Raw genomic sequence first — 13,302 nt, forward strand, 5'->3', positions numbered from 1 at the left:
AACAGGAGCTAGAGATAAAAGTTAACTAGGGCCTTGTTACTCAGCATGGTCCACAGACCAGCAGTCTTGGTATCACCAGCTTCTCCCACCTTCATCCCCATCTCCAGGTCTGCTGAATCAGAATCTGCCTTGCACCACAGTCCAGGTGATTTGTGAAATTTGAGAAGCCCTCAACTAAGGAACAGCAGTTTCCCAGGTGGCGCTAGTGGTAAAGAACCCGCCTGCCAGTGCAGGTAGACATAAGAGACGTGCGTTCAATCCCTGGGTGGGGAAGATCCCCTGGAGGAGGGCACAGCAACCCACCCCAGTATTCTTGGCTGGAGAATCCCATGGACAGAGGAGCCTGGCAGACTACAGTCCATGGGGTTGCACAGAGTCAGACATGACTGAAGGGACTTAACACGTTCTCATGCAACTAGGAAACAGTGATTCTGTTGCCCACTTTCTGACCTTCACTATCTGAAAGCTTTAAGAAGAAACAGTGGCCTCTGGAAAACAAAAAAGGGAGAAAATTACTCCTCTTGTAATCATTAATGGAATAATTGATCAAGTCACTTATATTGTTATAGCAAATTTCCTACACTGCTAACATGGTACAGTTGTGCTTGAAGTGGGCTGGCAGAAACTGGTTTGTTCTGACCCAAATCAGCTGATTAGTCTCAGCTTGTTATTAGACTTCAGTGGAAAGGATAGAAAAACCTCCAACATGGGCTTCAAAAAGGAAAGGCAGCTGTTTCTCATTCATTCTGCAATGAATGAGCCTATAACAGGGCTTCATCCTTTATAACCTGCAGTCTCCTGCCTCCCAGTCAGCAGAGAGGAATGCCTTCTGGCGAGGGTTACCCCTGAGATGTCAAGAGTCACAGTGAGAGCTTGGGTGTGCCAGCAAAGGGGAGCTTTTTAAGCCTTCAGGTAATAGAAGTATACAAAACAAAAGTAAAGTGTTTCCTAGAACCCTTCCTCAATTCCAAAAGGCCACAGGTTGCAGCCTTTAGGTCTAACAGAAGTTTTTCAGGAGGAATGATGAATACTCCTTATGTAAGTCACAGACATGCCCCCGTTTTTAAAATGTAAAGTTGGGGAAGTCAGAATTTGTAGGAGTACATCTCAGAATCCAGAGGATGTAGTAGACCAGTCCTTGACAATTTGATTGGCCAGGTTTGCTCATGGATATTAGTAAATCAGTCTTTAGATGGCTCCCTGCAAGTGTATATGGTGTTCATCATTTTCTGCAGGCATCTGTTTTGCTGTGAGACTGAAATACAACCCAAAGAACTGCTAAGAAAGAGAAATATCAAGACTCTACTTTCTCCAAAGAAATCTCGATTAAAAATTAGGTAAGTCTCAGAGTTTCACGCTCCTGCAAAACTTTGATTTTTGTGAACTAGGGTCTGAGTCTGGTCACGGTGATGAAGAAAGACCGGCTGACCATGGGTGTGTATGTGTGGGAATGGTCAGAAGCAGAGAGAGAAACTGAGGTCCTAAAAGGGAACAAAAATTGTCCCGCAAACACAGTGAGTCAATGAAATTCTGATTCCCTTAAGATGTAAGGTCCGTGTCTTTCCCTCTATCGTACCTCCTCCTTCAAGCCATCCTAGGTTTTCTGGTGGCCAACACTCAAATTCCTTAAATGAGTATGAGTCCTCTCTCTCTCTAGCCCCAGCCTGGAGAAAAGCGCAATTAAGAACTGCAAGGAGTACCATCAGGAAATCCAGAGTCAGAGTTCTCAGTGCTGCCAAAGTTAGACAATGCACTTCCCCATCCTGCCTGTACAAAATCCTCAACCAGCCACCGCCACATGGCACAGAATGTACAATGAGTCACTTTGCTGCTCAGGGAAAAGCACTTTCTTCCTATGGCCCTTTTGAAAGTTTTCTACCTTTTTTTTTAAAAAAAACTTTCCAATTGATTGTGGAAAACCTCTGTGTTTATGTAAAAACTTAATTTACAAAAGAAGAAGTCAGAAGGAAGAATCTTTAATGTTGAGTAGGGACTTCCTGGCAGTCTGCTGGTTAAGACTTCGCCGACCAATGCAGGGGGTGTGGGTTCAGTCCCTCGTCGGGGAGCTAAGACCCCACATGCCTCTTGGCCAAAAAAGCAAAACATAAAATAAAAGCAATATTGTAACAAATCCAATAAAACTTAAAAGGTCCACCTCAAAAAAAAATCTTAAAAGTAGAAAGAAAAATATGTCACCATAAGCCCTGGTCACATTTGCTTTTATAGGCATTTATCTGCATTTTTAAAAAGAAAAGGAAAAATCTAAGTGGCTATTTATAAAGGGCAAAAGCTTTTGGAAGAATTCCTCATAGAGGTCTCAGGCTTTCCTGGAGACACATCACTGGTTTTTCTTTCCCCTGAATCCTAAAGCTCCCTCTAGTGACCAAGAACTCAACACCGTCTACAGGTGGGGGAGAATAAACGTTTCTCTAAAGCCTCTTGCTTGCTCTTGATTTCACCTGGAAGTTTCTATGGCAGTTTATACATGCATCTCATCATTTGCCAAGAAATGGGAGGAACTATACATGTTCTTTCCCCCCGTTTAATAGATAAGTAAACTGAGGCTCAAGACTTGTACAAGGTCCTTGGCTGATAATAAGAGGACTTGGGCTCCAATTCCAGTTTCCTGGGTTCTGCTGCTCTCCTCGCGTTCTGGAACAATTGTGTAAACTTATACATGAATATTCTCCTAGAAAGCACTCACGGAAACACTTTCAGGGATTTATAGCAGTGATTCTAGACTGCCTGGATCCTTTGAGAACCTGATGTGAGCTATGGGCCCATACCTACACATTTTTCCATACAACATCAAGAAATCTCTGGACCACCCTAAAGGGTATCCACTGACCTTCTAGGACCCCAAGGACCCCATGTTAAGAAGCCATCGACATTACCTGGGTATAATCTTGAGCTATCGAGAACTCAAGGAGTATGAACTTTGACGTTCTTGACTCTTTCCCTTCATTGTTTTCCATGCTCATCCAGTTATCACTTCAGCACTGTTCAGAGTATTTAAGAGGATTGAAAAAAATTTGCTAACATTTAAGGAAAAGCCTGCGGATGCTGCCATCAATGCATTCTAACATTCCCACAGGCATGCCTGGGATTAGTGGCAAACTGAGATGTTTCTAGGAAAGTAGCAATTTGAAAGCATTTTTTTTTTAATATAAGAGCATACCACAGTCTTACCGGCTGGCTCTGTGGAGAGTCTAAACAAGCAACATGGTAAATACATGAAGAGCTTTTGTCAGTGAACAAAAACCAGTACTGCCTCCAAATTATTAACTCTTTTCATCCTGGCATTTCTAATGACTTTGGAGAAGGCTGAATGAACAGTGATGGTTTTCGTGTTCACTTAAGTCTTTCCACTTAAGCTCCAGGAGGGTGGAGACCATGTCTCTATTGATCATATTCCCAACATCCAACATGGCCCCAACCTCATACACACTCAGCAGATAGTTATTGAATGAATACATGAGTGGTCCTCATTGAGTCAGTCCCTCTGGGAAACTGCTCATTTCCCTCCCTAATGAATCAGTGGCCTCTGGTGTCCTGAGACATTCCCTAGAACACTCCACACAGGCAACCTCAGGCTCCAGATACTTGGCTGCTCTTAGGAAAATTCTGTTCTCTATTCTGGGACCTACACCCACAGGCTAGACTGGGCTACAGACAAACCTAAGCAATAATAACAGCTTCCCACCTTAACCCTTCTAGAAAAGGTGTCACAGTTTTTAATCAGCACTTCTATATGTAATATCCATAAAATATTAGGTTTGCTGTGCTAATTGCTTGTTATTAATATGCATTAAAACAAAAGCAAAACTATTAAAATGAAAAAACCTTTGCATTAAAACAAACTCATAACTATTACAGTCTTAAAAATGACTCTACCTTTGTACTCAAGAAAATTGCCTTCAAGTGTCATCAGTTGCATAGCTGCTCCACTTTGTGCAAGACCATCCTAAGCCTTCACTGCCCTCCCCAGCCCTTCTACACAAACCTCCCCTTTCATTCCCAGAAGGCTCCCCCACCTCCTACTTTCTTAAAAAGGGTCCATCAGACTTGAATTCCATCAAGCATCTCCTCGGACCTTCCCACTCCACACACACCCCTGAGATCACACTGTCCGCTCTCATCCTTGCTTCTTCCTGCTTTGCTCCCAGAGGAGGAGTCGCCCTTCTTTCTGCCCACTTGTGTGCCGAAGCCCATCCCAATGCATTGCCTCAAGGATCTTACCCACAGATTACCTTCACTTTTGCTAATATCTAAATTATTCTAATTTGTGAAGTGCAGCATGTGTTCAGAAGCACATAAGCGTATCTCTTCAGGTTAAACAGTAAAATACAAGAATGTGTGTGCTTTATCACTTGGGTTAACAGAGTACCTAGTACCTTCAAACATGTGCTGTGTCTCCATTATCTCTCTCTGCCATTCAAGAGTCCGCTCTGGCTTTTCTTTTTATGGTTTTAATGCCTACCTGTGTGTGTATGTATGTAGACTTAAGCAACGTATTACTTAAGTTTTGCTTAGGTTTAAATTTTATGTAAATAGAACCATACTAATTTATATTCTGTGACTCACTTCTTGTATTCAATATTCTGTTGAGATTTACCCATTTTGGTGTGCATAGTGATAGCTATTTATTTTTGCTTCTTGTTTATTTCATGACTAATCTTCAAGGTTCCTTCATTTTTATTTCTGAGGAATATTCCATTACATGCCTAATCTACAGTTTATTGCATCTCTGTTGTTGGGTATCTGAGCTGTTTTCAGATATTGTTTTTATTGTGTTATTATAAGCACAATTAATATTATTTTTATTAATATTTTAATTTTAATAATATTTTAATTAATATTAATATGTGCGTCCTATCACATATTAAGTATCTTTTTAGTGGCTTTCAAAAAATTTTAACATGACTCCTAAAAAAGACATTTTATAACATACCCTGAAATAATTAATGGAATAAAAATCCCTACTATGAGCAATCCAAGAAATCCACAAAACGATCCATAACCTATCAGCAACGCATTCTGATTATTTCTATTCTGTTCTGTTTAATTCTGTCATATTCTCTAGGTTTCTTTTTGTTTGTTTGTTTTAAAAGAACTGGTTCACCCACCAATGTGATCTGAGCTTGATCAAGAAAAATTAAAACTGCATTATGACATACACCTAGGAGTAACTGCTGGGTTGCAAAGCACGTACAGGTTTCAACTTTCCTATGTAATGATAAACCATGTTCCAATGGCACTTTCTCAGTTTATAGACCAGTAGGACATGTAAATTACATTGTTCCCTGCCCTTCCTAATTTGGTGACAAGTGTATTTTTAAAAAATGTTTTCTAACTTCATGGTAGCTCATTGTGGTTTTATTTTGCATTTCCAAGATAACTAATGAGACACAGCATATTTTCCTATACCAGTTGACAATTTGTGTTTCTTCTTCCATGAAATGCCAGTTTATATATTTTGGTGACTTTTCTATTAGGATTTTTTGTTGTCATTCAGTCGCTCAGTCATGTCTGACTCTTTGCCACCCCATGGACTGCAGCACACCAGGCTTCACTGTCCTTCACAGGCTCCTGGAGCTTGCTCAAACTCATGTCCATTGAGTCGGTGATGCCATCCAACCATCTTGTCCTCTGGCATCCCCTTTTCCTCCTGCCTTCAATCTTTCCCGGCATCAGGGTCTTTTCTAATGAGTCAACTCTTCTCATCTGGTGGCCAAAATATTGTAGCTTCAGCATCAGTCCTTCCAATGAATATCCAGGGTTAATTTCCTTGCAGTCCAAGGGACTCACAAGAGTCTTCTACAACACCACAGTTTAAAAGCATCAATTCTTCTCCATTCAGCCTTCTTTATGGTTCAACTCTCACATCCATACATGACTGTTGGAAAAACTATAGCTTTGACTAGATGGACCTTTGTTGGCAAAGTAATGTCTCTGCTTTTTAATATGCTGTCTAAGTTGTTCATAGCTTTTCTTCCAAGGAGCAAGCGTCTTTTAATTTTATGGGTGCAGTCACCAGCTGCAGTCATTTTGGAGCCCAAGAAAATAGTCTGTCATTGTTTCCATTGTTTCCTCATCTATTTGTCATGAAGAGATGGGACTGGAAGCCACGATCTTAGTTTTTTGAATGTTGAGTTTTAAGCCAGCTTTTTCACTCTCCTCTTTCACCTTCATCAAGAGGCTCTTTAGTTCCTCTTTGCTGTCTGCCATAAGGGTGGTATCATCTGCATATCTGAGATTATTGATAGTTCTCCCACAATCTTGATTCCAGCGTGTGCTTCATCCAGCCCAGTATTTCCCATTGATGTCAAATAAGCAGGGTGACAATATACAGCCTTGACGTACTCCTTTCCCAATTTGGAACCAGTCTGTTGCATGTCCAGTTCTAACTGTTGCTTCTTGACCTATATACAGAAGTCTCAGGAGATAGGTAGAGTGGTCTGGTATTTCCATCTCTTTAAGAATTTTCCACAGTTTGTTGTGATCCACACAGTCAAAGGCTTTAGTGTAGTCAATGAAACAGAAGTAGATGTTTTAGAGTGTATCTATTAGGATACCTATACCGTATATAGTCCCTATATTTTTGAGGTGCTGATCATTTGTTGGAGATGAGTTCACAATATCATCTCCCACTCCATGGCTTGTCTTTTGACTTTCTTTAATGTGTGTTTTTTGTTGAACCAAAGTTATGTGATATACTTGAATCTATCAATCTTTTCCTTTATGATCTGCATTTTTAATGTCTTAAGATTTCCTTCTGTATCAAGAAATTGTATAAAATTACATAGGCTTCTAAACATTCTATTCACAGTTAAGTCTTTTATCACTAAAAGCTGATTTTCAGCATGGTACAAGGCAGTGAACCCATTTTAATTTCTTAATCTTCATGAATTGTACCATCGACATGCATTGAATTGTTGATCTTTTACTCAGCAGTCTGCAATGATTTCATCAAGAATCAAACTTGCATGCATGATTGGTTTGTTTCTAGAGTCTATTCTGACCCACGGATCTGTTTATACAGTATCTTGATCATTAGAGCTTTAGTCCTAAATCTGGTAAGGCAAGCCCTGCCACATCTTTTTCTTTATAAGTTTCTAATCTATTTTGGAACTTGTTTCTCTTCCACATCATTTTCGACTTGCTGTTTCAGCTTTCTCATAAAACCCATTTGGATTTTGATTGGAATTATATTGAATCTACCAATAAATCTGGAGTAACCTGGCAACTTTACAGCTCTGAGTTTTTCTATTCAAGATTATGGTATATCTCTCCCTTCACATAGGTTGTCTTTAATGATATTCGATAGTGTTTTACCATTTCCTCCATGAAAGGGTTTATATTCCTTAGAAGTGTATACTTTATGTTGACATTATAAAAAGGCAACTAACTGATCACTGCTGAGTAATTAGAAATGTATCTGGCTTTCCTATATTGACACCATATTCAGCCACTTTGCCTTACTCTCATTAAGTAAAATGATTTCTGTAGAAACTTTTAGAATTATTTAAAATCAGTAACGATCCTTTTTCTTTCTAGTCTTTGTAATCGTTATTTCTTTTTCCTATTTTCCCTACTGGCCTGGATATGCAGCGGATTCAGGTGCTAGTCAACCTCGGTTTTCTTCCTAATCTTAAGGAAATACTTTTAACATTCCATCATAAAATGCTTTTGCTTTAATGTTTTTGTAGTTGCCCTTATCAAATTGTTTCTTTCTGTAGTAAGAGTTATTATTTCAGCTGTCATGTCTGATGATCCTTATTTGTGGCTCATCTTTTCCGTGTGTGTGTGTGTATGTGTTTTATCTTAAGATACTACTGAAGCATAGTTGAGATCAACTAAACTGCACATATTTAAGATGTACAATTTGATCGATTTTGACATATGTATAAGTTGACCCTGAACAGCACAGGGGTTCAGGTGCTGACCTTCCACTCAGTTGAAAAACACCAATAACTTATAGTTGACTCTCCATGTCCATGGTTCCTCATCTGTGGATTTAACCAATCATGCATTGGTGCAGTACTATAGAATTTACTGTTGGAAAAACAAATGGATCCATGCAGGTTCAAGTTCAAGGGTCCACTGTATACATCTGTGAAGCATCATCACAATCAAAATGGTGAACACATCCATTACCTCCACCCCCAGATTTTCTTCTGAATCTTTGTGAATCCTCCCTCAAAACTTCCCTGCCAGGCTTCCCTGGTGGCACAGTGGATAAGAAGCCACCTGCCAGTGCAGGGGACATGGGTTGGACCCCTGGTCCAGGAAGATCTCACATGCCATGGAGCAACAAAGCCTGTACGCCACAACTACTGAACCTGTGCTCTAGAGCCCATGCGCTGCAGCTACTGAAGCCCACAGGCCGCGAGCCTGTGCTCTGCAACAAGAGAAGCCTGTGCCCTGCAACTACAGAGTAGCCCTTGGGCAGCAATGAAGACCCGATGCAACCACAAATTTAAAAAATAAATTATAAAAAAAAATCTTCCCTGCCAATTCACACCCCTATCTCCAAACAACTACTTATTTTTGTCAGTAATGATTAGCTTGCATTTCCTAGAAGTTTGCGTAAATGAAATTGTACTGTGTGTATTCTTTTGGGTCTGGCTCCATTCGCTCGGTATATTGTGACGCATCCACAGTGTACATCTATAATGTATTCTCCTTTTATTACTGAGGAGTGTTCCATTGTATGATACACCACACTTATTTATTATACAATGATGGACATTGATTTATTTCCAGGTTTTGACTATTAAATCTTCCTTAGTCTTCTTCTGGGGTGCAATTATAATAAGTTACTTGGAAACTATTTGATTCTGTTGGTCTTGCTTTTGAGTTTTGCTTTGTGAGACTACAAAAGCATTCATTCTTGGACTAATTGTGTCCAAGTTTTCTAATTGTGCCCATTTTTGTGTCCAGTTTTACAGAGGCAAAACTCTTCTGAGTACCTTCCCAGATGGCTAGGATTACAAGGCTTGGACTCTGGTGGAATCAGGAAGTATTATCAGCACTAGGTGAGCCTTGGGGACTGTATCCCCTAATCATTGTAGGTGGCTCTTTCCCCAGCATCAGTTAGTTTGCTCACAGGCATGCACTAATCAGTACTTATCTGAAAACTTTAGGAGGACTCTCTGCAGACCTCCAGAGTCCTCCTTCTGCACAGCTCTCCCCTCTTCTGGGCTTCCCTGATGGCTCAGTGGGTAAAGAATCCTCCTGCAACACAGGAGATGCAGGTTTGATCCCTGGGTCGTGAAGATCCCCTGAAGGAAATGGCAACCCACTGCTGTATTCTTGCCTGGAAAATCCCAGAGGAGCCTGGTGGGCTATGGTCCGAAGAGTTGCGAAGAGTTGGACGTGACTGAGCGACTAACCACCCCCCCCTCTAGTATGCTGCCATGTGATGTCCGTCACCTTGACCTCCCCAGACCTCCAGTTCTACCTCCTCACCCCAAGCCAACCACTGCCCTCACCCTGGGTTCACATCCATGTACCTAGGCCGGGCATTGTTTTCTGGCAGTAATTGAAGCAAACACAGGGCTTAGCTAGCTTGTTTCCCATCTACTGGAGATCACTGTCTTTCACTGACTAATTCCAAAGTCTGGAAAACTGTTGTTTCTTTTTTTTTTCCTATTTTTTTTTTTCAGTTATTCAGATGGGAGACTATCTCAGGCCCCCGTTACTCCATCTTGACCAGAAGCAAAAGTCTTGAATTGGTGTCCTTATGTATTTTCTGACTTGTAACTGTGAGCTGCAAATTTTCCCTAGAACTTTGGGAGTTGATTTAGGGCTGATTTCCTTCAGAAAGGAGTTACATTGCTTTTGTGAGCAACTTGGAAAACACTACAAGTTAAGGACTATTTTAAAATTAACTTCTTCGAGTTGTGCAAACAGGTATGTACTCACAAATTCTCAGGGTGGTATTATCCACTTCCACTCAATGCAACTGTTGAGAGAAGAAAGAAAATACCTCTTTGTACATGGCAAGATTCATCTTTTGCTCACTCACACAGAGTTTTCGCCTTTGGTGTCTACATCTACACATGTTTCTTCTGGGAATGCTGCATGGGCAGGACCTAGATGTCCTGCCCTGTGCCCCACATCCCATGCAGCCATCAAAACAGAAACCCTGGTATCACCAAGGTTCAGAAAACCTCAAGACAAAAGCCAGAATTGGGGCAGGTTTATCAGCCAGAGTTCCTCCTTTCATGTTGTTTCAGGTGCTTGTAGGTTCCCCCCAGTTTCATGTCAGTTCAGCAGTTTCTTTTGAAAATTTTCAGTCTTGAATTTTAGCTATTTCAGTTTCAGAATGTCTATTCTGACATGCCGATGGACTCAGGACATCTCCAGTAAAATTGATCTTTCGCAAATCAACTAAATGATGACCTCCACCTACCAAATCCAGTAGACATTTTGATTTATGATCTTACTTAACCAATGTGTAATAGCTGGCACTTCTGATCATTCTCTGATCATTCTCTCTTCTTTGGCTTCTTTTATGTCATTTCTCCTAATTCTGTTTCTGCCTCCCAATCATTCCTTCTCATTGGATCCTCTTCCTCTGTTTATTTAATACCCTGCAAAGGTTTTTTTTTTTTTTTTCCTGGTTTTTCTCCTTGTGGCATCATCCTTTGCCAAGCCTCATGAACCATATGCCATACACCAGGTGTCAAGCCCAGAACCACACTTCCTCTCTTCCTCCCTTGTAAGTAAAAGCCCCGTTTTTATCTGGTACTATACTGCTCAGAATGACTTATTTCTCAGTCTTCCTAGCATTTAAACAGAGCCATGTGACTAAGTGATGACCCATGATGTACAAGTGTTGTCTGGCATTTCCAGAAAAACTTCTTGAAGGAAACCAACGTAGGGGTTTATCTCTGTGCTTTGGTCTTTTCTCCATCTTCAGTCTTGAAACATGGGCATAATGATGACTGGAGGCCAGCATCCATCTTGGAACAAGAGGTGACTTTGAGGTTGGAAGCTATGTAGCAAGAGAATAGAGTGGAAAGGTAGGGGCGTAGGTCCCTACTGACCCCGTGGAGCCATACCAGCATAAACCATCCACCTCTGGACTCCTTCTAGAGGACAGAAGTAACCTTCTGTGTTTAATCCTCTGTTATCCTGGAGCACAAGGGGATTGCTACTTGTACTACAGAAGTGCTAAGTGATACTTCTGCCAGCTCTGAAATCCCAGTCACCCTAAATTCTTTTCTTGACTTTCACATCAGACACATTCTGCTGATTCTGACCCCCAAATATCTCTCAAATCTTCCCTTACTTTTCCTTTTATACTACCCAAGTCTGACTTCTAAAGACTCAATGTTTACACGGTGACTATTTTTTTAAATTAATTCTTATTGCAATATAGTTGCTTTACAATTGTGTTTCTACTGTACAGTAAAATGAATCAGCCACACATATACACATATCCCCTCCCTTTTGGACTTGCTTCCCATTCAGGTCACTACAGAGCATTAAGTAGAGTTCCCTGTACTGGATACTATGTTCTCATTAGTTACCTATTTTATACATGGTGTCAATAGTGTCTGCACAGTGACAATTGAAATAAATTTTCTAAAACATAAGCCTGTTGTCTTGGAACCATTTAAAACTTACACAAGTTGATTATCTATGAAATAAAGTCTAACCCCCTTAGCATTGCTTCCTTAGCCCTTCACAGTCAGACCTACCTTCTTTTACTTTCCTTCCCCTTCAGACTTGACTGCCAATAATACATTCTATGGTAGATTCTTGTTTGTTAAATATACCAAGTGGCTCCATGCCTTTATGCCTTTGTCCACATTGTACATGTGGGATGTCTTTCCTCTTTTCCTCACCTGCCTACCTTTTTTTCTTTTAATTTCCAATTTGTATATAAGCTCATTCAGCTGCTATTCTTTGATGCTTGCATCCTTCTTCCCCATTTCTTCCTCCCTGCCATCTCTACATCTTGCACATATTTCTGTCACTACATTATTATGCCATAATTTTTGCTTATGTTTTTACCTTCTATACAAGGAGTCCTGAGGATAGGAAAAATACCCTACTGATCTCTGTGAGCCCAGCAAACAGAATAGTGAAATTCCAAGCTTATAATATTGGTCTAAAACTACACACTGAAGAAATGAAGCTGTTTTATGAAAATTCATAGGAATTGATAATTAAAGCATGATAATTATGAATTCTCAAGAAAAGATGTTTTCTCTAAAAACTGAAGAGCTGGGTCATGGTGTTTTTAATGTCATTGATACAGACAAAAATCACCACTAAGTTGAGTATGGGGCTTCCCCGGTGGCTCACTGGTAAAGAATCCGCCACCATTGCAGGAGACATGGGTTCAATCCCTGGATTAGGAAGATCCCCTGGAAAAAGAAATGGAAACCCACGTCAGTATTCTTGCCTGGAAAATCCCATGGACAGAGGAATGTGGTGGGCTACCGTCTATGGGGTTACAAAACAGTTGGACACAACTTAGCAAATAACAGCAGTAAGATAAGTAAGGTAAAAGCATCTACCTAGAGGAGGTGTTGAATGAATTCTGTGAGCTATGATCATAAAAGATTAGCAAGGTGCTCGGAACACAATAAATGTCCATTGGCTTTAGCTATCATGATTGTGATTATTTTTGATGTGCAATTCTGTCATACGTCATCAAAAAAATTGTCAGTGTTCGAGAAATCTTCATTGGTTAGGAAGACATTTAAGACACTTAATGTGACTGTTGGGAAATTAGTTTCAAAAATGTAAAAAATAGGGACTTTCCTTCCTAAAGAGAGTATATGACATAGCTTCTTGAAGTGGTAGTTATTGTTTGGAAATAAGAAGTAACCATCTATTTGCATGAGACCATTTTGTTGTTGAAATCGAAGCCCTAAAACTAGTTCTGTGACCCACCTTTATTTTTCAACCTGCATGAGAAGCCAAAACGCTGAATCAACTTTAAGAACTCAAACCATATTTCCAAGAAGTTGAGCTTGGGTGTTTGCTTGAGTTTTATATAAATGTATGTATAAACAAAGCAATGTTTTAGCAGGATATGGGAGTAGTGTGCGTGGGAATTTAAACAACAGACACATTGTCTAGGTTTTTTCTGGTATGAGAGATTAAAGGAATGATCATAGCTTCACACATACTGCCTGTTTGTGCAGTAATTATGCTTTACAATTGGTTCTGGTTTCTCCATTAATGCCAAAGATTCTTTTTTAGAATGTGATAAACCTTTCTGGCTCCAGTGTACCAGTTCCAAACATTCCTTGGACTTTTTATGCTTAATGATGGAGT

At 40.2% G+C, this 13,302-nt stretch overlaps 1 long non-coding RNA gene across 15 annotated transcripts in view; it reads left to right on the forward strand.

The window, feature by feature from the left end:
* The first annotated feature begins 758 nt into the window (after positions 1-758).
* LOC147358339 (uncharacterized) overlaps positions 759-13,302 on the forward strand; it is a 63,670-nt gene continuing 51,126 nt past the window's right edge. For 7 of the 15 annotated variants that reach the window (XR_015141597.1, XR_015141594.1, XR_015141592.1 and 4 more), the window contains exons 1-3: positions 759-912; positions 1,236-1,337; positions 8,944-9,038. This is a non-coding gene — a long non-coding RNA (uncharacterized LOC147358339). The other 8 variants (XR_015141595.1, XR_015141593.1, XR_015141596.1 and 5 more) reach the window with 5 other exon arrangements.

Source organism: Bos grunniens, chromosome 15 (genome assembly GCF_055505025.1).
Source record: "Bos grunniens cultivar Pamir isolate PY7600 chromosome 15, Bosgru_T2T1.0, whole genome shotgun sequence".
Lineage (NCBI taxonomy): Eukaryota > Metazoa > Chordata > Mammalia > Artiodactyla > Bovidae > Bos > Bos grunniens.